General features: G+C 36.7%; 1 pseudogene; it reads right to left on the bottom strand.

Annotated features, from left to right (window-relative positions):
* The window catches only part of LOC113718177 (uncharacterized), a 42759-nt pseudogene extending 18593 nt beyond the window's left edge, over positions 1-24166 (bottom strand).
* Positions 24167-25749: the final 1583 nt, after the last annotated feature.

Below are 25749 nucleotides of genomic sequence, written 5' to 3'. Positions count from 1 at the left end.
CCCACTCACATTGAGTTTGGTACATGCTGCCGCTCAGCATTTACAAGTCGATACAAGCACAAGCACAAGTACAAGTCAATCAAGTTCAAGCAAGTATAAGATCATTCAAGAAGGGGAGGACGGGTGTGATAAAGTGCACCCTCGCCTTATCAAGTTCCATATTCAATGCATAACACGTGGTATCATTCAAATCAAGATATCAAGAAACATGCACTTGACACTTACCAGTTTAAGCAAAACAACGTCAAAAGTTCACCACCGAGTTATGCTTTTGATCACCAACAAACCCTAAGAACAACCAGGATAAAGTATTATAGTTCAACCGTTCAAAACTTAGGTGAACCAAAAAAATCTAAGTAACTACTAGTGCAACGATGCAAATATGGTTTTGGAGTGAAAAGAGAACATTTAAACCCAAGGGACATGAGTAATCAAGAATTTCCTCATTCCAATCATAAAACCAAGCTCAAAATGGTTTAACAATCCAACTTAAAGTTGGAAATGTAAGTAAGAACAGTTGTAGGAAAATAGAATTTTTTCAGTTTTGTGCGACGCTATTTGAAAAATCATATCTCAAGCTTCTTAAGTCCAAAATTTATAAACTTTATACCATTGGAAAATAGACTAAAAAATTTACAATTTTCCAGAAGAAACATTTGTAAGATTCTATCCACAAGTTAGTCAAATTCCAGCCTCAAATTACTGCTTCATCTAGTAGATAAATAGAGCAGGTGTGGAAATTCAGTCAACTTTGGAAAATCGCAGATATTCATAGGAATTGAGAACAATTATGAAATTTTCATGGTAGAAAGTACTTTGAATCTATTTTCAAACGCAGCAAGTATAACTCAATTTGACATTTTCTACACCAAGATATGTTAGATTTTCCAAGACTGCTCAGAGTCTTCTGCAGGAAAATTTCCAGCCATGGGTTTTGGTCAAAATGTGAGGGTGAAGTCACTTAAAATGCATGATTTTGATCAAATTTCAGCACACACTTATAGGCTAAAGTAGTATAAAATATTTTGAGCAAAATCAAGCCTAAATCATCAAGAAAATTTTGAAACAAAAGCGGTGACAGCCGCACCTCCCCCTAAGGTGAACCAGAGGGTTCGGCGGACCGCCTGCCCAACTGTCGCCAGGACTACGGAGTCAAAACACTCGCAAACCCTATGTAACGTGTGACAGAACCCCAAGAAACCAACAATCGGAGATTACTAAGCCACAAACATGAAGGCCAAACCATTCTGAACGATAACACTGTGATCAAACGACTCACGTACAATGAATAACGAAGAACGAAAATGAAGATGAAAATGAACAGTAGCTGCCACGTCACAATCCGACCGGATTCAAGGCAGTGAGCAACCAAAATTTTTTCAAATTCCCCTGCTAATCTGGACAGATATCAGGCCAAGAACTGGCCGGATATACGGCCGGATTTGATGAACAGTTTCCCACCAAATTGTTTTCTTTCCTCGTTCGAACTCCGTACTCGTTCGAATCCCAAACCAGAACATGTGAACTTTATATAGACCCAGAGACTGTACATTCCCAACAAATAAGTCGAAGAGACATTGATAACAACTTATATACACATATTGGCAACTTTACCAGTCAAAGGGGTGATACTTGATCAAAGTACAATTAGGGTTTTCTTATACAGAGAAACATAATCAAAACTAGAACTATAATTAGCTTGACTCTTTTCTTCAAAATCATGGTTTCCACAATATTGCTCCTGTAAGGAAAACAAAGGTGATGGGAAGGGGGTGAGTTTACGCTTAATGAAGTACCCAATATACAAGCAATCAAGAATCATGGAATCAATCAAATGATCACGCCAAATAAGGAAATGAATAACCATCTCAAATAGAAAGGATACCGGTGGCTCTCAAGAGCCAAATTCCCTTTTCTTCACTAGTGCTTGATCAAGTAGTAGTTGACACTCCGTCAACTTTCAAGTATAGTAACCAGTCCAGTAGAGCACCACTTTATGCCAAATTCTGTCCACCAAATATACCTCAACAGTAACAGTGGGTGGTAATACTTGAGTATATCGGAAATCCAGAGTCTCCAATACCCAAAGATTCCCCAGGAACAGTCCCCATGGTTTTGTCAATTTTCCTCGACCAAGCCTTGCTGGCTCGATTCAATTGACTCCCCACGAGGTTGAGCTCAGGTTTAACAAGAAGGTCGTTGGATACACTTCCAAACGACATCAGATCAGGCACAGTATCAGATTCCAGTCTATACAGCAAACAGTCACTCAGGCAAGAGAACGAGAGTGATAAAGTACACCATCGTCTCATTCAGAATAAACAAAGTTCACAGTCATTCAAGTCATAGATTTCAAGTACAAGTAAACCAGTTAATCAACAAATCAAGGGAGTGGTGCACTCACCAGTTCAAGTGAAGATAACTTCAAAAGTTTTCAACCAAAGTAGGGCTTCGATCACCGAGAAACCCTAAAATAACCAAGATAAACAATTTATGGTTCCCACATCCATAAACCCAGTAAACGGAATGCACAATTGAGGTTCGACTACGAGTCATAAGCCTACCGAATGAACTATGAATGCAAAGATACAAACATGTGGCTTCGGGGTGAAAAGTAACGGTTGATTCTAAAACATGAATAACCCCAAAGCCCTTCATATATCACCAAATAAAAGCTCCAAAAACCAACCACAATCAAGCTCCTCATCCATCATAGGTAGTTTTCTTGCTCAAGTCCAAGTCCTAGATCACGAATATCACGTCAAGTAAAGGAAATTCTAAAATCATCAAGTTCCACTCACCTTTTGGTATTTTAGTCACAACTGAAGCTACATTTATCGGATTAAGACAAATTTTATGGCATTTCGAAACTAAGACATAGACCTACATTTTCTATAAAAATATTGACACCCAGTTCTTACATTTTCAAGATCAAAAATCGAAATCTCAGAGAAAATAGAAAACTGTCCGTGAAATAGGGCATTTGGGCAGTCAAGGGTATTTTAGTTATTTCACATGATACAATACTCCGATTGAGTTGAAATTTTTCAGACAGCTAGTTAACACCATTTGCTACAATTTTCATGTTTTGACCTAAGCCTGATTCGGCCTCTAACATGGATGAATTAAACAGGTCAGAAGCAGGGCAGCTTCATCACTAACACAAGATTACATATAAGTTCATCAACCAAAACCCTAATCCAAACCCTTCATGCTGGTCGAATGTTATATGCTACAAAACTAACAAGGTTTAACCATGAATTTACTTCCATAAACTAAGCATAAGCATTACTACACATGAACACCAAGAACAACCATCCATTCCACAACCAAAGCTGAAACTTACACCACAAAGCTGGAATTTAGTATAACCACTACTAAAATCATGAAATTTACTTAAACAAGCCATAACTTTTTACTTGTAAACCAATAAGTAGTACAACCATGAACTAATACCAACCTTACCTAGAATTGAAGAAGCACAACAACCCCTAGGAAGCTTGAATCACCAAAACACTCCACTCCAAGATGGCAATCCACCTTCCTAAGCAACTTCTATGGATTAGTTTGCAATTTAATCGGTTGGAACTCAAGATTTGGACAAGAAATTGAAGAACAAGATGAAGGTTTTCTCTCTTTCTCCTCTGCTTATTTTTGGCCAAGAAGGGTAAGAAAGTGAGGAAATTTTGGGTCAAAATCTGATTTTAGTAAAGGTGAGAAAACTTAGTGTGACGCCTCCACTTCTCCCTAAGGCGAACCAAAGGGTATCCGCGGGATGCCTGCCCAGCTCTCGCCAGGACTCGGTACAATCCACAATTCAAAACTCGAGATACTTTAAATAACTTCAATACATAATTAAAGTACTCCAAAATATTTCACACTTACAATTATTTAGCTTTCAAGCTTAAGTACAACCCAACGAAATATATACTATAACCATCCGCTATAATACAATTTAAAATTTCCAAAAGAAAACAATCTAGCACTATTCACGAGCACTCTTGGTTCCGAACCCTATTAAAGAGAACAAAAAAGTGGGATGAGCTACATAGCCCAGTGAAGTTCCAAGACACTCTAGCAGTTCTAATAAGTAATTTAGCATACCACATGTATGGTTCGGGGTTGCACGTTGGCTCATGAACATGAGACAATTATCATTACACGAGTACTTTGACCATATCATAGGTATGACACATTAACATGAGACAATTATCATGGTACGAGTAATTTGAACATGTCACAGGTATGAGTCAAGATTTGCAGTTGGCACATTTGCATGAAACGGTTATCATTATGTAAAATAAACACACATTAAAGGATACGATATTCCATTGGAACTATGTCGGTCAACTGCACCTTATAACTTCCGGATCCTCTCGGTTTGTCTGGCCATCAACTTATCCCTCTAGTGGTAATACTCGAGTATACCGAAACGGTGGCCCAGGGTTTCAACCTACCCGACCTAGCCCAGTCCTGGCTCGAATAGGTCAGTTACCAAGGGCAGGGCCCAAGTTCAGTTTAGAACTTACAACACGCACAAGTAATCAAATAACTTGGCGAACGGTAAAAATTTATTCTTTTGGTAGGTCGAGTGAGATAAAGTACACACTCGCCTTAAAATGGTGAAAATTTCATATGAGCAATTACTAGTAACAATTAACACATAAACACGTAAGCAATATTTGATAATTTCATGTGACCATGTGATTTACGGTAATCAAGTAATTCAAGTAGTCAAGTAGTTAAATAAACAGGTAATCAAGTAAATTGGTAGTCGAATAAGCAGGTAATCAAGTAGGTTGGTAAACGGTAATGATTTACGGTTAACGGTTAACGATTAACGGTTAAGTAATTACGGTTAATTGGTAGACATCTGTCATTTTAATAGGCCGCCATTGGCCATGTCCCACTTTTACCATTTAAGAGTCAAGGAGATTCCCTCCAACCGACTTATGCAGCCATATCATTATTAATCATTTAAACAAATCACATAAATATGCAATTCAAATATTTCATGTCGAGTGATTCAAGTATAAGCACTTCAAGTACTTCATGTCGAGTGATTCAAGTATATGCACTTTAAGTACTTCATGTCGAGTAATTCAAGTAGTCATGTAAATATGCTCTTCAAGCATTTCACGTATAGTAATTCAAGTAGTCATGTAAATATGTACTTCAAGTATTTCATGTCAAGTAATTCAAATAGTCATGTAAATATGCTCTTCAGACATTTCATATCTAGTAATTCAAGTATACCTTACTTAGATATGCATGAGTGTGGTAAATACTTAACATGTAGCACTTAACAGTTAATGACCATGGAATAAGCATGTTATAGACTTATTCAAATTACGTACTTCTATATGGAACACTCACCTATTCAACAAGTGAGTAAATGCTCAACAAGTGTTTAGGCGTCCACTTCGAGTTCCTCTTGAAGGTCCCCTTGAGCGCCTGAGCAAATAACAACGAACTATCACACACTATCTCCTAAAAATGCCTAATTATCAAGGAAGATTGTACACTTGTACAATCTAAGGAAATACCGTGAAATGGAGCTTTACTTGCTTAAAATTCCAAATTCAAAAGTGGTGTTTAACAACACAAGAAAAATCTAATTTCCTTCATGAAGACAAGTCCGAAATGGTCAATTAGTATTGAAGGATTGGGAAGAGTCTCTCAAGCTCAATTCCCGTCAAGTTTGAAAATTTCAGATTTGAGGTGTGATCTTTGAAAAATCATATCTCACTCTCCGTAGATCCAAAATTGGAAAGCTCGAACCGTTGGAAACTACATCCAAAGTACTAAAAGTTTCTAGAAGATACTTTTCCATGATTCCAAATGGATGACATTCAAAAGTTGGCTCAAAATTACTGCATTAGAATACCAAGACAGTTTCAAGGTTGGTTTTTGGGCAAATTTGGAAATTCGGTAAAATTCACACAATGTGAAATAGCCTCTCAAATTTGAAACTCAATTAGACTTGCAATCAAAGTTTAAAACACAAGAAGTGGAACAAGAATCGGAGTTTTGAGCACCAAAATATAGTAGCTCAAAGTTGGTTAAAAAAAATGAAGACTGTTGGCCAATTTTCCAGATTTGAAGAGCAGCTTTGGGGCATTATTTGGTCATCGATTTGGTATTGAAAATACACCAAATTTGGTACACTAAATATTCCATATGTGAAATATATCTCTACCAAATTTCACACAAAAATCCACGTGGAAAGGCAGTTAACAAAACTACCGAAGTTTGTGAAATTTTCAAAGCAATTTTGCCAACTCAAGCTTCTCTTTCCTTTTAAAAGTTGTCTCACACAAATCAACCTTAATTAACTCAAATGTTGAAATCAATGTTCCATAAACATCCAATGAGCAATTTAGAGGCAATTGACATCAAAGTTTTTGAAACAAAACATTCCAAACAAGTTGGACCATTCGGCCGAGAGAAAGGAAGAGATTTCCAGATTTGAATAGCAAACTTTGGCACATCATTTGTATATCGAAATGGTCTTTGATGGACACCAAAATTGGTACAATTCTACTCCCATATGAGGAATACTCCTCTATCAAATTTCACTTTAAAATTCACACGGGAAGGTAGTTTACTAAACTACCAAAGTTCAAGAAAATCTCAAGACCAATCTGTCTTTTGCTTTCTTCTTCTCTTTCAAACATTTTGCTCAATGAAAATGATTCAAATCTGGTTCATTTATAAAACATAGGTCTAGGAAACATCCAACATACATTTTGTAGGTGATGAACACCAAGAATTTTGAATAACAAGTCCCAATTCAAAAAAGTCATTCAACTAGCCAAAAAGAGGGTTTTTCATCACTGAGTCAGTTTTGAAATTCAGCCACAACTCACTCAATTAAACTTAGAATTGGGTGTAGTTAGTGGCGTTGAAAACTAGATTCATAAAGCTACATTTTCTTAGAAGAAATTGTTTCCAAAATCTGTCCACAGCTAGCTCATATTTAAGCATCAATTCGCTGCTCAAAACAGAGCTCTCAGTGTAGACGCGAAACAGGGCAGTCATGTTCAAACGATTGGTATGGACTACTCAGGTGGAATCAGAAATTACATTTTATACCGTTGTAAATCTGGGGATGTCTAGTTTCCAGTTCCGCAAACGACACTCGATTTCAACCTTGGAACAAAAAGTTATAGCTGAAACAAAAACACTGCCAGAGCAGTTACGGGAAACATTTTCAGTTTTGCTGATTTCCGAAAACACATCATTTGGCCAACCAAATCATGAAATTTTTTGATGAAACTTTCTACACAACCTATATTACACATATACAATAGAAACAAGTCATTAGATCCATCAAAAATCATACTAAAGGCCACGGAAAAGACAGGGGCAGAAATGGAAAGTTTTCCATCTTCACTCTCTTTGAGCTTTCATCCATAATATCACTTATTTCCACTAATTTAAGCACTAAACCAACATTAATAACATCATAACTCATCAAATCAGTCCATCCAACCATAGTGGGAGTTCATAGAGCCCACACAACAACTTTCCAACATAAATAAAGCTACCCACATGATGATATGAACTTATATGTGCAATAGATCTTCCATAAATCAAGATTTGAGAGGTTGATCATTCATTACCTCTTTGGATGATCAAGACAGAAATTTTTGGCCTCTTGAAGCTCAACAAAACCGTGCAAAGCAAGCTCTCTTCGTGGCTTAGCTTGATCACCAAGTGATTTGCAAGTTGTGTGTGAATTTTGGAGGGATTTGGTGCAAGAATGGAGCAAGGAAGTTGATGGGTTTTCTCTTCTTCTCCCTTGAAGAATTTCGGCCAGCAGATGAAGAGGAGAGAGAGAGAAAATCTGATGAGTGAAGCTTCCTTTGGAAGCTTGGAAACTTGGGGCCAAAGTTTGTCTCAAAAGTCAACCAAGAGTAGTGCGCATGCGCGGGCGTTTTGTGTCCGATTTCTCTCGGGTTTGTTTCACTTGTGCACTAAACCTCTAATGCACTTCTATTCATATTATTATTATTCACTCTTAGTGGTCCAAAGATAAGGGTCTAAGGTCCCTCAATTAATTGCGCACGCGAAAACGCGTACCTCCGATTTATGCGCGATAGGGTGAAATGTCTAATAAATTCTTATAACGATAGTATCACTAACTAATACTTGAGCACTTAAATATAAAAATATCTATTTCAAGACTAATGTACAAGTTTTCCATTTTCCAACCTTATTATATTCTCGAATCGATTATAGACTCCAACTGCGTATTCACTATTCTCACTTAACGAACCTTCAAAAATTAAATTTTGAAACGAGTCACTTTAAAACATAACTAAGCTATAGATCCATATAGTTAGGTCTAAAAAGGTTAGAAAATAATATTCGAGACAATTAGCCAAATAAATATTTAAATAAGTTAGAAATAGGAATTTAAAATAAGTAAATTTACGAGTCCTCACACTTAGTCAAGTACAACATCCAATCGGGTTGCGACACTTGGCACCTTTAGGTTTTAATCTTATCTTCTTTCTCCCAATGGTTAAGCTATCTAGCTAACCTCTAATTATCTCCTAGCACCTTGTAAAATAATATTCCTTAATACAAAACTTCAACTAGTTGTCAAAAATATATCGCATTTATCGCACTACGGGTCCCACGTCTATAACGCATCTCAAACTTAACATGTACTAACTCATACCAAGAAAATGATTTAAAAATGATACTCACTTATAAAAATCTCTGAAAAATTAATATAATAAAATAAAGTAAGGAAAATGCACGCGGGAAATATAAAATAAAATAAAAAAAATTTTACGGGTCCTCACAAAAGCTGCAATTGCAATCCTTCTATTCGGCTAGCAACCAGAAATTTTCCTCCCAATTTTTCCAACTTTCCTCCAACTCATTGTCCCAAATTCAACCCAAAACATCTACTAGTAATTCCATAGGGTTTCATCACCAACACAATAATAAACACTTATGGAGCCAAAATTACAACAAGATAGCCACCAAAATTATACCATAAGCATATGTATAATCAAACCCTAACTCAAGTATGAAGTATAAACATCATCAACTTGAAAACTACCAAGATTCACCACCAAATCATGTCTTTATCCAACAATCAACCTTGTTTTTCAACATAAAACAAAGAAAGAAAGTTAATCTAGCCTTTTACCTCTTTTGCTTCCAACTAAGATGAACTTCCAACCACCAAATCTTCTCCCTTTTTCTAGCTCTAGCAAAGGTAGATGGAATCCCCAAGCTATCTTCTTCCTTTTTCCACAAAATACAAGCAGGATTCAAGTTATTGTGGATGAAGTTTCTTCTCCCTTTTCCTTCTTAAGTTCATGGCTCTCTCTCTCTCTTTTTCTCTTGTGTTTGGTTGTTATTTTTTAAGGCAAGAAATGGAAGATAATGTGAGGACCCGAAAAATTTCTTATTTTTATCGAATATTATTGGTTTATTTAAATATTTATTCACCTGTTTTCTCCAAATAATTTATTTCAACCATTTTAAGTCCATTCATATGGAACTATGTCTTCCTTATGTTTTTAAAACGTCCCGTTAGCAAATTTAATTTTCGGAGGTTCGTTTAAGTGAGAAATAATGAGTACATGTGTTTCGAGGTGATATTCTATTCGAGAGTGTAATTATCTTGAGGAAATTAAGAATGATCAATAGTAGATTAAGAAAAGTTAATTGAGGGATTAAAGGTGAATGAGTTCTAATTAAGTGCATACCGCTCGCGCGTCGTTAGTTTTCCGAAAGACGCGCTGATACAAATTTTTTGGAGATTTGAGGAAGTAATACTAGACTCATGTGAGGACTCGCAAATTTACTTATTTTAAACTTCTATTACTGGCTTATTTAAATATTTAATTGGAGGTTTGCTCCGAATATTTTATTCCAACATTTTTAGACCCAATTACATAAAACTATGGCTTACATACATTTTTAAAATGACTTGTTACAAAAATTTATTTTTGGAAAGCTCGTTTAGTAAGAATAGTGGATGCGCGTTTGGAGACAATAATCGAATCGAGAATACAATAAACTTGAAAAATTGGAGACTTATACATTAGTCTTAAAATAGGTATTTTTTATGTTTAAGTGTTTAAGTGTTATTTAGTTATACTATCGTTATAAGAATTTATTAGAAATTTCACTCTATTGCGCATAAATCGGAAGTACACATTTTCGCCTGCACGATTAATTGAGGGACTTAAGGCCTTTATTTTAGGGCTATTAAGAATGAATAATAATAATATGAATGGAAGTGCATTAGAGATTTAGTGCACTAGTGAAACAAACTCGAGAGGAATCGAGCACGAAACGCGCAACTGCGCGCGCGGAGGGAGAGTTGACTTTTGAACACTTTTGAACCACACATTTAAACTTCTCAAGGAAGCTTCATTTGCAACAAAACACTCTCCTTTCTCTCTCTCTAACAGCCGGCCATCTTCAAGGAGAAAACAACTAAAATCTTTATCAATTCTTGCTTCATTTCTTCATCAAATCCCTCCAAAATTTACACACAACTTGCAAACCACTTGGAGATCAACTTAAGCTAGGCAGGGAGCTTGTTTCTCACGGTTTTCTTGGGCTTAAGGTGACCGAAAATTTTTGCTCTAGCCATTTAAGGAGGTAAATGATGATCAAGCTCTTGAATCTTGGTTTATATAAGTTGTATTGCACTTGTGAGCTCATAGATTCATCTGGGTAATTTTATATTGTTGGAAATCTTATGAGTGGGCTCTATGAAATCTCACAATGGTTTGATGAACTGATTTGATGAGATTTGATGTTATTGATGTTGGATTAGTGCTTAATCTAGTGAAAAGTTGTGTTGTGAAAGAAAACTCAAGGGAAGTGAGATGAGCAAAAGTGACGATTCTGCCCCTGTTTTGCCGTGACCATTAGTGCACTTTTTTGTGGTTCAATTGACTTGGTTTTGATGTATATATGTTGTATAGGTTGTGTGGAAAGTTTCCACCAAAAATCACTTGATTTGGATGGGTAAAAGTTTAGATTTCGAAATAGTTTCAAAACTGGAAATTGTGTCCTGAATTGCTCTGGCAGTGAATTTCAAATGACCATAACTCTCTGCTCCGATGTCGAAATCGAGTGCCGTTTATGGCATTAGAAACTAGACACTTCTAGTTTTCTAATGGTATAAAATGCATCTCCTGATTCCACTTGAGTGAACCATACCAGCCTTTCAAATTCACCTGCCCTGTTTTTCGACTGTGTTGAAAAATCTGTCATGAGCTGCACTTGATGCTCGATTATGAGCTAGTTGTGAGCAGAATTTTAAAATGATTCCTTTTGTGAAATTATAACCTTATGAATTTTGTTTCCAACGCCACCAACCACACTCAATTCCAAGTTGAATTGAGTGAGTTATGGCCAAATTTCAGACCTGACTCATTGCTTGAAAACCCTAAATTTGGCCTGATCAATGGCTAATCTTGATTGGGAGTTATTATTTTGAAACTCTTGGTGTTAATCACCTATCAAACACATTTTGGATGTTTCTTAGACATTGTCTTCATAAATGGACCGTGTTTGAAAAGATTTCATTGGCCAAATGTTTGAGAAAAGGAAAACAAAAGAGCAAGGTAGATTTGCCTTAGAAATTCTTGGAAATTTAGTGGCTTTGTTAACTGACTTTCCGTATGAATTTTTGGATGATATTTGATAGAGGAATAGCCCTTATATGTTAGTGTAATATTGCCAAATTTAGTGCCATTCCAAGTTCATTTCGATGCTCAACCAAAGTCTCAAAGTTCACCTTTTAAATCTGGAAAATCTTGTTTAGTGAGGAAATTTTGGTAACTTTGAGCCGCTATATCTTGGTGCTCAAAACTTCGATTCTTGTTCTGCTTATTGTGTTGAAAACTTCGATTGTAACTCTAATTGAGTTTCAAATTTAAGAGACTAGTTTCCATTGTGTGAATTTTCCCGAATTTCTAAAGTTGGTCAAAAACCAACCTCAAAATTGTCTTGGTATTCCAAAACAGCAACTTGAAGCCAAAATTTGAATGTCTTCCATTTGGAATCATGGAAAAGTGCCTTCTAGAAACTTTTAGTACTTTGGAAATATTTCCAAAGGTACCAAGTTTTCCAATTTTAGACTTTCAGAGAGTGAGTTATGATTTTTCAAAGAATGCCCCTAAATTCGATAATTCTTGGCCATTTTGTAAAATTTTTGCGCGGGAACATTTTCAAAGAATCCGGCCGTATATCTGGCCAATTGGTCGGATTGGTGGCCAGATTAGTGGTGAAAATTAAAAAAAATTTGGGATCCTCACTGGCTTGAATCCGGCCGACAATCCGGCCGGATTGTGACGTGGCACTTTTAAGCCCGACTTCGATCGATCGTTTGGAAATTGATTTACATGATTTCATACTTACTTGTTTCCATCCAATAATTTTAATGATGAAGATGAGATTTTTCTTATGATTGTTGAACCCCACTTTTGAGCCTCGATTTACAAGAAAATTTAGGCTTGTCCTCGCAATATTTTCTAGATTGTACATGTGTGCAATCTTCCGTGATAATTGGGATTTATAAGTGATAGTTCATTATTAATTACTCAGGCATATAAGAGGACCTTCAAGAGGATCCTACGGTGGACGCTTAAACCCTCAAGAAGGCATTACTTCTTTGTTTACTTGGTGAGTGTCAAGTGTATGAGTACTTGATACATGCTTAACTGTTATAAATGATTGGAGATTTTGAAAATGGAGTCAAGTGTGTACTTTACCACACTCGTTCTCATTTGAAATCAATGGAATGAAATGTATTGAATGAAATAAATGATTAAATGATATTGAATGATTGAATGAAATGAAATGGTATGCTATGGCTGCATACGTCGTTGGAGTGAATTTCCTTGACTCATAAATGTTAATTGGGGAACGTCCAATTCTCACTGGCCAATCTTGGACTCGAGTCGGTATGGGCTTGGTCGGCTTCCTTGGTGAACCATGAGAAAATATAAGATTGACCTACTGAAAGGTTCTGCTTGGCATACTCGAGCAGTATCGCCTCAAACAAATGACAGGCGGGTCCGGTACAGGGGTATGTATTGGTGAACGGGGACATGATAAGTGAAGTTCTACGGACTATAATCTACCCGATTGACGGAGTGTCAACTCGTGGAGGTTCTTGATCGTGCAAGTGGAAAATAGCTTCTGAGAGCTCCTATATCCTTGAATTGTTTCTGTTTATTCTTTTTGCTCGAATTGTCATTTACTTGAATATTATTGTTTTACTCGTTAATTGGGATTTTTACTTGGACAATGTGCTTGCATGTGTGTTCTTGGCCTCACAAGCAATCGCTCACCCCTTAGATTTGTTTTTCTTAACAGGAATGGATAGAGTGAAACTTGGTGGAACCCGTTGGATGTACTTTTGTATTAGGGTTTTGAAATGTAAGTGACTAGACCTTTTGGCTGTTGTATATTTTGGGAATTGATGTATCTTTTGGGATCCTGATGTAAGAATTGGGTACTTGATGTATTTTGGAACTTGTGGTGTAAGTTTGAATGTTAATTGTAGAAGCGACTTCTCTTTCTTACTCTATCTTGTTGTGATGGCTAGTATTGTATTAAGTTTGAACGGGAATTGTACCGAGTCCTGGCGAGAGTTGGGCAGGCATCTTGCAGATACCCTTTGGTTCGCCTTAGGGAGAAGTGGGGGCGTCACAGATAAATGGTAAGAAAGCTTTGGTCAAAAGTCAAAGAAAGAGGCTTGGCTCTTATGGTGACATATGTCACCCTCTAGAGAATTCTTATTACACTAAACCCCTCATTTTTTTTCAAAAGTTCCTTTCACACCCCACTAAAAAGGAAAAATTGCATTTTACCCCACACGCAAATTTTCACATGTAAAATTTAATAAAAGCATTAAGACAAAATCATTATCAAATCGATAACTAAACAAATAGATAACTAAATGAATAAAATTGCAAGGTAAGTCTATCTTTACTTGTCAAACATATGTGAGTTATTAAGAGTTATTCTAACAAGTACCCCTCACTTCTATATTCTTATGTTATACTCCTACTAATTTCTTATTCTAGTGTTAATTTCTATAAAGGTTGATCCAACACTAATATAGGGTACATCCAAGTTATTTAATCACAAGAAACAAGTAACAAGTAACACCTTCAATTCTAAAACAAAAGCATGAAATACACAATAAATTTTGGGCTCTCACAGTAACCAAGTAGAGGCATTGCCTGGAAAGACACCACTTTATCATAAGGATAGACCACAAAAGCTTGAAATACTTATTGGAACAAAGGGTCACTACTACACTCCAGCAAAAATGGCTCACCAAGCTGCAAGGACTGAGCTATGAGATTCAATACAAAAAAGGAAAAGAGAATGTGGCTGTAGATGCACTATCTAGGAGGGCCAACAATAAGGAAGGAGATTGTGCTGAATTGGTTTGTGTCATTCTAGAATGGATGATAGAGGTAATTAAGAGTTATAAGGGAGATGAAAAGGTGTACGACCTCATCAAACAACTACTGCTCACTCTTGGTAATCTACCAGACTACTTTTATTATGATGGTGTACTCAGGTATAAAGGATAGTCATTGGTATAATTACTGCACTGCATGATTCATAGTTGGGGGGACACTTTGGAGTGTAGGAAAGTTACCTCAGTGCTAAACAATTATTTCATTGGCTAGGGATGTACAAAGATATCAAGAACACTATGTTGCAATGTGACACCTATAGGAAGTGCAAGGATGAAGACATAACCTAGCCTGGACTCCTTCAAGCACTCCTTATTCCTCAACACTCATGGAGTCATGTAACTATGGATTTTATTGAAGGCTTACCGTATCAGAGAAGAAGGGCACTATTATGGTGGTAGCGGACAGATTCACCAAGTCAGCACACTTTATTAACTTGTGATACGATTCTTGATACATCAAGATGAATCAAGAACGTGAAACACAAGCCTTGGACCTAGATTAAGAATCAATGTTTGGAATGGAATTCGTAATCAATCTTGGGTTGGTCAAGAATGATTATAATAGGTAGAACAATACCAAAATCAAGGTGAATACTTGATTGATAAGTTGACGAAACACCTTAGGCCAACTCTAAGATGTTCAAAGATGGCTTTCACAAGCCAAGGGAGCTCTTTCTCATAAGAAAGAAACCCGAATTTTTTTCTCAAAATTTATTCACTTTTTTAAAAAGTTACTAACTAAGGCATATATATAGCCCTTTACACGACCCAACTCATAATCAAACTAGAGCTCACTTAACTAAATGTAAACTACTAAAAAAAATTAACTCTTAATTTGGCAAACATGGCTTATTAATTCTAACCACGGCTTACTATGGTCACATGACCTTTCAGCTATTTATTCCATTAACTAACGGCAAACTAAAGCTGCTGGAAATAACTTAACGAGACTCAAAAGAATGGAAACAAATGGGATAACTAACACAATTAAAGACAACAACTTGACTTGATCCAAACACATTCCAATTACTTCATTTCTAGCTCAATACCATATCATTCCCCTCCTCTTGAAAGCGATTTGCCCACAATCATTGCATGCATTATTATGAGGAGAGTTGCATGTCGTGGGTCAATCTTGTGATGATCACGAGCCAAGACTTCATCAAAAACAAAAACCTCCACTTGCACAGCTAGAAAAGACCCCTTTCAGCACATTGAATCTTACGAACCAGCCTTAATGCATGTTCAACCAGATCACTTGTAATCGAGAGTTAAGGATTGTTAAAATTGTGAGACCCCGAAATTCTACTGGTCTTTATAGCTCTTATTTGAACTTACTTGCTTTGAATTCTTGGTTACTTTACTAGTTTAATCATGGTTTTTCACCTATTTTCTTATTTAACTTGGTGCATGTCGAGTTTCATAGTGTATTATATTAGTGTGAGCGACTAGTGAGATGTGTGCGTTATGTTTGGTGAACGAGAACAATTGTGGTGCTAGAGGAATTATGCGATTAAAAGTGTTAAGAGTGTATTAGAGGAACACAAGATAGATTGGCTATAAGAAACACAACAGAGACAAAGAGATATGAATGAAATCTTACCTTGCCACTTGTCACTTATCCATGAAACCTTGACCAAGACCATTGACCAAGACTAATCCTTATCTTGCCATTTGTCACACCACTACAACATCTTGACCACCAAGACTAATTCTCATCTTGCCACTTGTCAAACCACTACAACTTCTTAACCAAGACTAAGCCTTATTCTTATCCAACTAAAACTTTAGTTCTTCACCATTTTTTTCTTCTTTTTCTTTCTTGTCTTGGCTGAGTTTAGAGAGAGAGAAAGGGAAAGAAAAGAAACAAACTTCAAGCATTGATTCTTGCCTATTTAGTGAAAAAAACAAGAGAAAACCCAAATCTACTCCGACAAACCTTGAATCCAGCTTGGAGGGAAGCTCTTGGTGATGTTTTTGGAGGAAAAAGCCTTGCAACCTTCTTGATTTGCTTGCCATCTTTGGGTTTGGAGGTAAAGAGGTGAACTTTGCTAGAACTTCTAGTTTCTTCCTTGATTTTTGAATTTAGTTGATGTATGAGGTAATAGAAGCTAAAGGAAGGACTTATATGAAGGCTTTTATGGTTTTCAAATTATGTTGCAAAATTCCAGCTTTGGTGCATAATCTAGTTAGTTTAGTTTTGAGCTTTATATATATGCAATTTTGATGAAAAGGAAGGATTTTATGGAGGCTTGCATTTTTTTCAAGTTATGTCGAGAATTTTTCAGATTTGGTTCATGAAGTGCATTGCCTAGGTTCAAGTTAGATATTTGTGATTTTGATGTTTTTTCTTGTCAAGAATATATACCATATGACACATGCTATGCTAGCCATGAATTATTGTGATTTTACCATGAAGATAAGGTTGAAACTTTGAGGTTAGAAGAAAGGAATTTAAGGACAAGTTGCTGGAAATTCTTGTTTGAGTTGGAATTTTGGGATAGTTTTGACATGTTATGCTCAAAACTTTGATCTTCACATGTGTTTTACTTTTGAGTCAAAACAAAGAGGTTTAAGAGGAGAAAAACCTATTTTCCAAACTGTTTGCTTGCTAAAAATTTTCGCAGGGAGCTCTGCGCAGATTTGGGAACTTGGCTATAACTTTGTATAGGAAAGTCGGAATTGAGTTCTGTTTGTTGCGTTTGAAACTAACATCATAGTCCTTTTAACCGTGAAAATTTTAGAATTTTTCTCAATTCGTATGAATATCTGTGATTTTTCAAAATTAACTGAATTTTCATTCCTGTTCTGTCTTTCTACTGGATAAAGCAGCCGCTTGAGATTGGATTTTGACTGACTTGTTGATAGAATCTTGCAAAGGTATCTCCTGAGAAATTGTACTCCTTTGAATCTATTTTCCAATGGTATAAAGTTTATAAATTTTGGACTTAAGAAGCTTGAGATATGATTTTTCAAATAGCGTCGTGCAAAACTGGGAAAAATTCTGTTTTCTTAAAACTGTTCTTACTTTCACTTCCAACTTCAAGTTGGAGTTGTTGAATCATTTTGAGCTTGATTTTTCTTTTGGAATAATGTGACTTGGCATAGTGGATCTCATGGCACTTTATAAATGTGATTTTAGGACATGGAGATGAGGTCGGAAGTGCACTTGAGGCGAACACTTGAACTTGTACAGTGGTGAGTGTGCCTTGCATGTTTGTGCAATAAGTGACTATGTGAATATTTGTGAGTGATTGTTTGAATGTTAAATGCTTTCCAATGACTGTTAAATGAATTCTTAATAGGCGAGTGTGTACTTTATCGCACTCGACCTAAGTGAATGTGAATTTTCAATGATCAAGTGATTGAACGTTACTTGTGCATGAATGTAAGCCTTTGGCTGAATTGGGCCATTGCCCTTCATTGCCAGTTGACTCGAGCCAGAAGCGGACTCGGTCGGGTGGCTGGTGACCTTGGGACAGTGTTTTGGTATACTCGAGTATTACCATGAAGTCTGGTAGAGAACTGCCTAGTGAATTCAATGCAATGAAATCAATGAATGAGTGACAATGAATACTGAAGGAGTTTTCACTGTTAAATGTTTTCAAATAGCGGAGGAATAAGGGAAATGGTTGGCGACTGAATAACTGAATGAATGGCTCCAAGTGAGCACGTATCCTTCCAATGATTGAATATTTATTTCTTCAATGACCATTTATTACTATGCAAAGTGTACAAATTGTTAAATGTAATACTTCCATGTTTTATCTACCTGATTGCTTGCTTAGGAATCTCACCGGGCTTTTAGCTCATTCCTTTAGTTTTGTTTTCCTTACAGGAGTGGAGGCCTGAACAAGTAAGTGTGAAATAGTGTATATAATCTTCATGTGCTTGTACTTTTATAGATGGAATGTATTTTGGAGATTTGGTAATGAAATTCTATATTTCACTTTTGGGTTGTATATTAAGTTGAAAATTTTTGGATGAATGGAACTTTTTATGTTAATCTAGAGGTGTGAAAGACTATTTCAAGAATGTTAGTGAATAAGTCCTAGCGAGAGTTGGGCAGACGGTCCGCCAAACCCTTGGGTATACCCTAAGGGGAGGTGGGGTCGTTACAAAAATGGTGTGAGATATATTCCATGAAGCCAAACTGCTCAAGGTACCAAAACAAATTTGGTGAAGTTGGGACTTCACTTGGACTAAGTGCAAGATGAACATAGGCGTTGTATTGACCATTAGAGATCTCGCTCCATGAATAAACTTGTGGCATATGATCAGCCCCAATGGCTCATTCACGAACAGAATTAGCGACACAAGAGAGTGAAATTGGACAGCCCTCAAACACCTTCAAAGCTTCATGAGTAACCTGTACAAAGAAAGGACAACAAGAGGCAAAAAAGTTAGTAAAGTTACTAGAAGGAACCAGCTTTCCCTTGGCCGTGCACACAAGTGCCGTTTTCATCTTCTCATTCTCGGCCAAACTGACTTCCTTTTCTTTCTCACTCAAAATTAGCTCATTTGATTTTGCACTCATCTCATCAGAATTTTTTTTTATCTCTTTTTCTAATTAAATGCCCTTGGTTTTTACCTCATGCTCAAGCTCTACAACTTTGCTCACACTCTCATGTGTTACAATAATTTTCTCACACACTTTTCCAACTAGTTCATGAATATAATCTAATCTAGAAGTGACCCCAAGATTTTCAAGCGCATGTTCATTGCTTGACTTCAACTTTTTGTCAACCTTCTCAACAAATGATTCAATGAAATGAGATACTCCTTCATTAGGAATAGACTCAGCTATCTCCTCCTTAGAAGACTTACTTTGATGGCATCTATTTGACTCCATTTGTTTTTGGTGTGAAAAACGTTGATATGTCTCCCAAAAAGACTCCTCATGAGATGGTTCAACTCTAGGTTTAGGCCTAGAAGGTGTTGAATGAATCTTCTTGTCCCTTCTTGAATAAGTTGGTTTTGAAGATGTAGATTGCATAAAACTAAATCGTGTAGAACCCTCCTCTTGACATCCTTATTAACCATTTGGTCAAAGCATCTATGAAGAGGCTCAAAAGCTTCATGTAAAATTTGTTTAAGTTCACCCATCATATTTTCCATGTTAGGATGAAATTCAGGTTATTGGCAACTCCTTACACCTTGGTTTGACATTTTGTGATAACCTGCAAAAAAGATTTGGCAAAGAAACAAGTATGTTTACCTTGAACGCTCTTGTTTTTCACTCAAACACTCCAATGAGCTCACAATCAACCTCTAATGGATGTTACTTGTTTGCCTTGAATAAATTAGAGCTATTCTCAAGATGAACTCTACTTATCAAGTAATAATCACAATATTGTGCCACGGTCATATTTAATAAGAAAAAACAAGGATTAAACACAAACAAAGGTGCTGGAAATTTTGCAGATTGGTGCAAAGATGAACCCTGACAAGACAAATGAAACTCTAGACGATTAGCTCAAGATCCGTCCAGATTGGGTGTTAATGGTGCGGATTTTGATCCAGAAATTTAACACACTTGGACATGTTAATTATTGCTAGAAATCTACTCTACAAAATTAGACTTAACTTGGATATCAATGACACGAAATCTAGACAGTAATGGACTTGGACAAAGACAACTATAATTAGGAAACTATGACTCTTGTAATCCAAAACTGGTTTGGATTTATTTTGTACTATCTAAACTGCATTATATCCTAGAAAAAAATGACTCAAAGATGGGCACAATGTGGCTGGACAAACTAAATTTTAAAACTGGAACAAAGACACAATGTGGTAGAAATTTTGGAACCTAAAAAGAACTCTACCCGATTGTATATGATGCTGGAAATTTAGAAGCTAAATCCGATTGCCCTTGGGATTCACTTAGGAAGCAAGATGCTACTTTTAAGACACTTTCCTAAGTGTGTTTCAGGCTTTGCAACTGGACAAATATAAACTGAACACAGAAAGGCTTTAACGTCTAAAATTTGGAAACAAAAGTCCAACTCACTTTCGGTTTCCAATTCCAAATTGTTTTCTTGTTTCTAAACTCAAGGTAGGATTCGATTGTCTTTTTTTTTTCACTACGGATCAAATCAGATTCTTTTCACCCTCTTTTTTATTCCCACTTCGGCTCACCAAATCAAGAAACAAAACTAGCCATTATCAAAAGTTCAAGTTTTGCGAACTTTGATTCAAAATTCTCAAGAAACCCTACTTTGCAACCCAAGAACTTCAAGATTTTCAAGCAAAGCTTCAACAAAGTTCAAGAAATTCAAGATTTTTGGTCCAGAAATTCAATAACTTCAAATGCCTTTCAAGAAATCAATGAAACCAGCCACGGATTCCCAATCAAAACCTAGGAACAACCATAGATTACAACCAAAACTCAAGGAGCAGAATTTTTTTTGACTCTATACTATATAAGACTCCAGGAAGCAAGACAATCAAGTCACAACTTTAAGACAACACAGGAGTTGAACAAAAACACAACAACGGACAGCAAAGAAGGAAGACATGGACAACAAGAAACATTGCAAAACACCTAGTGTTCTATCAAGGTAATATTGGACAGATTTTTGGCAAATCAACACAACACAATTATTGCTGGAGAACACAAAACGGGTCACGATTGGACTGCACAAATTCGGACAACAAGGTTGAAATAAACAAAACCCTAGAAACTAAACAAAGCAAAGAATATAATGATGATACCTTCAACTAGCTCTTGATAGCAACGGATACAATTCTCGATACACCAAGATGAATCAAGAACGTGATCCACAATTAGCCCTAGACCTAAATTAAGGATCAACGTTTGAGATGAAATTTATAATCAATCTTGGACTACTCAAGAATGATTAGAATAGGTAGAACGATGCCAAAATCAAGGTGAATACTTGATCAACAATTCGACGAAGCACTTTAGGCCAAGTCTAAGATTTTCAAAGACAGCTTTGACAAGCCAAGGGAGCTCTTTCTCACAAGAAAGAAACCTAGAATTTTTCTCAAATTTTATTCACTTTTTTAAAACATTACTAACTAAAGCATATAGATAGCCTTTTACACGATCCAACTCGTAATCAAACAAGAACTCACTTAACTAAACATAAACTAATAAAAAAATTAACTCTTAATTCGGCCAACATGGCTTACTAATTCTAACCATGGCTCACAATGGTCTCATGACCTTTCAGCTATTTATTCCATTAACTAATTACAAACTAAAGCCACTAGAAATAACTTAACGAGACTCAAAAGAATGAAAATAAATGGCATAACTAACACAACTAAAGAAAACGACTTGACTTGATCCAAACGCATTCCAGTTACTTCATTGCTAGCTCAATACCATATCATTGTCTCATCCATTTGGTGCACCATTAGTGGCCAGAATTTTCTTGGATCAAGTCTACAAGCTACATGAAGTACCTTGAGCTTGCTTTCTGATAGGGACAAGGTATTTACTAGCCAATTCTGGACTGAGCTATTTGCTTTACTGGGGACTGAATTGAATTTAAGTACTGCATAACCCTCAAACAGATGGTCATCTAAGAGGGTAAACTAGGTGTTAGAAATGTATTTGAGGTGTATGACTCACTTAGAACCTAAGAAATGGAATGCCTGGCTCTTACTTGCTGAATGGTGGTACAACACCACTTGTCATATAGCCATACACATGAGATCATTTGAAGCTTTATATGGGATGCCCCCTTCTCTTACTGGCACTTGGACCTTATACTCACACTAAGGTAGCTACAGTGGAGGATCATTTGAGGGACATGCAGAGGCTTAATGAGTTACTTAAGAAAAACCTATAGGAGGCTCAAGATAGGATGAAACTATATACTGATTAGAAGAGGAGTGAGAAAGAATTCAATGTGGGGAACTGGGTTTATTTAAGGTTACAGCCATATAGATAGTCTATAGTGGAATTGAGGAGGAATACAAAGCTATTTGCTAAGTATTTTGGTCCATATCAAGAGGTGCAGAGGATAGGAAAGGTGGCATATAAGATCAAATTGCCAATAGGGTCCAAGGTGTACCCTGTGTTTCCTGTATCTTTGTTAAAGAGGAAAGTAGGGAAAAAAGCAGCTCTAGTACTCCAACTGCCTAACATAGATGAGAAAGGACATTTGAGGGTGGAACTAGTGGTTGCCTTGGATTGACGGATTGTCAAGAAGAGGAATGTTGCAGCTATACAATGGCTCATTCAGTGGTAGGGAACTTCTGTAATGATCCCACATCGGCTAGGGAGGAAGTCCTGGGCTGCTTTAATAACCTGTTGTGGTGTCTCCCACCTGACCGAGACCTTTTGGTGAGGTATTAGCCTGTTGTGTTATCTAGCACCGCCAGGAACAAAACCCACGGCCCAATGGAGTGATTAATTGTGGGACAATATTGGTCAGAGGTGTTAGAGTTGGTATCAGAGCCGACTCCAGACTCCGGTGTGCCAGCGAGGACGCTGGGTCCCCTAAGAGGGGTGGATTGTAATGATCCCACATCGGCTAGGGAGGAAGTCTTGAGCTGCTTTAATAACCTGTTGTGGTGTCCCTCACCTGACCGAGGCCTTTTGGTGAGGCATTAGTCTGTTCTGTTGTCCAGCACCGCCAGGAACAAAACCCACTGCCCAATGGGGCGGTTAATTGTGGGACAATATTGGTCAGAGGTGTTAGAACTTCTCCAGCTGAAGCTACTTGGGAAGATGAAGAAACTATTGAGAGGGATTTTTCTAAATTTCAATCTTGAGGACAAGATTAATGGAAGGGGGCAACTATCATAAAGTCAAAAATATGCAAGAAGAAGCAACCAGAAGACGTGGTTCAAGCAAGTAATGTGTGAAAGGAAAGGAAGTAGGTGAGGTAAAAGGCATGGGAGTAGGAGCATGCCTTCACTAGAAATCTGCACAACAAACGTGAAGAAGGAGTCCTTTGTCATTTTCTAGGAAGATGGCCACATGGCCTTGTGTCATTAGTGCTTTCAACTGATAGTTAGTTAGCTGTAGCTATTATATAGTGAGATTTACTTTCTAATAGGACAGCAGAAGAATATTTTTTAATTCGTAGGATTTGGGAGGATTATTCTCAACTCTTTCTCCTTCCCCAGTTTCCTTCATTTTGTTCACCTTCTTCCTATCTCTATCTCTCTGAGTCCATATTATCATTTTTTCAATATAATCAATATTGAGCTTGGTTCCAGTTCATCAATTCACTGTTTCATTGTTTTTCTAATTATTATTTTGCTATCTTAGTTTTAGTTTTACTTCATATTTCCTTAGCTCAACCTGATATCATCACACATAGGTGTTGGCCAAATCAGGGTTTATGAAATTGTGGGCATCAAAGTTTTTTCCTTTAATTGGGAGGAACCATTGGCCTGGTTTTAGAGTTTTGTTATCTGTGGAGATTGTTCCTAGTGGACCCTACTTGATGGATTCTTCAATTTACAGGCTTTGCAAATTCATGGACTAACTAGGGAGGTGGATTTGATGTCAACTAAGAAATGATTTTTCTTGATTTTATGAGTGGAAGTCGAAAATATATACTTTTGGATGGGCTTGTGGCTGAGAAAGTTGAGGAGGAATTCATGAATTCTGATGAAGTTTATGGCAGAAACCAATTGATGGTTTAGTTCAAAAGAGGAAGAACTGGAGAAGTTATTGTTGACAGAAGGCATGATTCACTTTCATAATACAGGCTACATCTTTTATGAGTTTGGATGGGGACACATGAAGACGTTAGTCATCATAATAGGAGACACAAAAAAGCATTGTCATGTATCAAACCAGGTGATCATTTTTAGTTATTGTTGTTTAAGTCAGTCATCTACATATGAAGATTTGCGAATCTTATTGGGAACATTAAAACACCTAAGTACTTCCTGTGACAGCCCCACTTTCCCCTAAGACGTATCCAAGGGTTTGGCGGACCGCCTGCCCAACTCTTGTCAGGACTCACTCACAAATCTCATAAAATAATAACAATTCCCAAACTCCAATAGTATTAACCGCAAAATGAGCATCAAAACTTCATGGTTAAACATTATAGACCATCCAATGTTCCAAATTATCCCTACTTATACATGCACAATCAAACGAATAAACTCAAAATCATTTAATCAAATCACCAAGTACAACTAGAATGGTAAGTTACTTAAAACAAGATATCAACTCTCGAACCGTCTATTTTCCCGCTTTCCCGTTGCCAATGTCTGCTAAGGAAAACAAACTAAAAGGAATGAACTAGAAACCCAATGAGGTTCCAAGTAAACAGGCAGGTAAAATAACAAGCATGATACCATTTAGTCAAATCCAAATAGAGCAGGACCTAATGTATAATAAAGCAGGTAATCAAATAGATCATGTAATGGTATACAGTAAAGAACACGTTTATGGCAAATGATAGAGGTTGCTCTCAGGAGCAGGTTCCAAGGCAGCTTGTCCAGGGTCCGTTGACTCTCCGTCAACCATGAAATTATAATGTCTATAGATCACCACTAAACGTTAATATCCATCCACCGATCAACCCCCTACTGGACCCGAACGTCAAAGAAGTACCCAACGTTCGTCGATCTCCTCGACCAAGCCCTTGCTGGCTCGATTCTGCGAAGACTCGAAAATTTTTTTATTTTATCTTATTTTACTGGCTTATTTAAATATTTATTCACTCGTTTTCTCTGAATAATTTATTTCAACCATTTTAAATCCATTTACATGGAACAATGTCTCACTTATATTTTTAAAAGTTCCGTTAGCAAATTTAATTTTTTGCGACCCGTTCAGTAAGGAATAGCGAATACACGTTTTTCGAGATAATATTCGATCCAAGAGTGCAATAATTTTGAAATATTAAGAATGATTAATAGTAGACTAACAAAAGTTAATTGAGGGATTAGAGGTGAGTGAGTTCAAAAATTTCACTTTATCGCGCGCGAGTCGAAAGTTCGCGTATTTTGCGTCGGAATGACTAATTGGAGATTTGAAAAATTAATACTAGACTACTAAGAGTGAGTAATTACAGTGTTAAAGGGATTACATTGGAGGTTTAGTGCATGAGTGTATCAAATCCGAGAGAAAATGGTGGTACGAAACCCTAGCGCGACAACTATTCAAAGTTGACTTTTGTAAAGCTTCTTGGTCACATTTTCTTCAAGCTTCCAAAGCAAGATTGATCACTCAAAATCCTCCTTTCTCTCACCTTGCTCAGCCGACCCACCCAAGAGGAAAAAGGAAGAAGAAAAACCCCATTTCTTTGGCTCCA

The sequence above is a fragment of the Coffea arabica genome, chromosome 11e, assembly GCF_036785885.1.
Source record: "Coffea arabica cultivar ET-39 chromosome 11e, Coffea Arabica ET-39 HiFi, whole genome shotgun sequence".
Taxonomy (NCBI): domain Eukaryota; kingdom Viridiplantae; phylum Streptophyta; class Magnoliopsida; order Gentianales; family Rubiaceae; genus Coffea; species Coffea arabica.
Note: the sequence above shows the minus strand (reverse complement) of the source record. Positions and strands in the feature narration are given on the sequence as shown.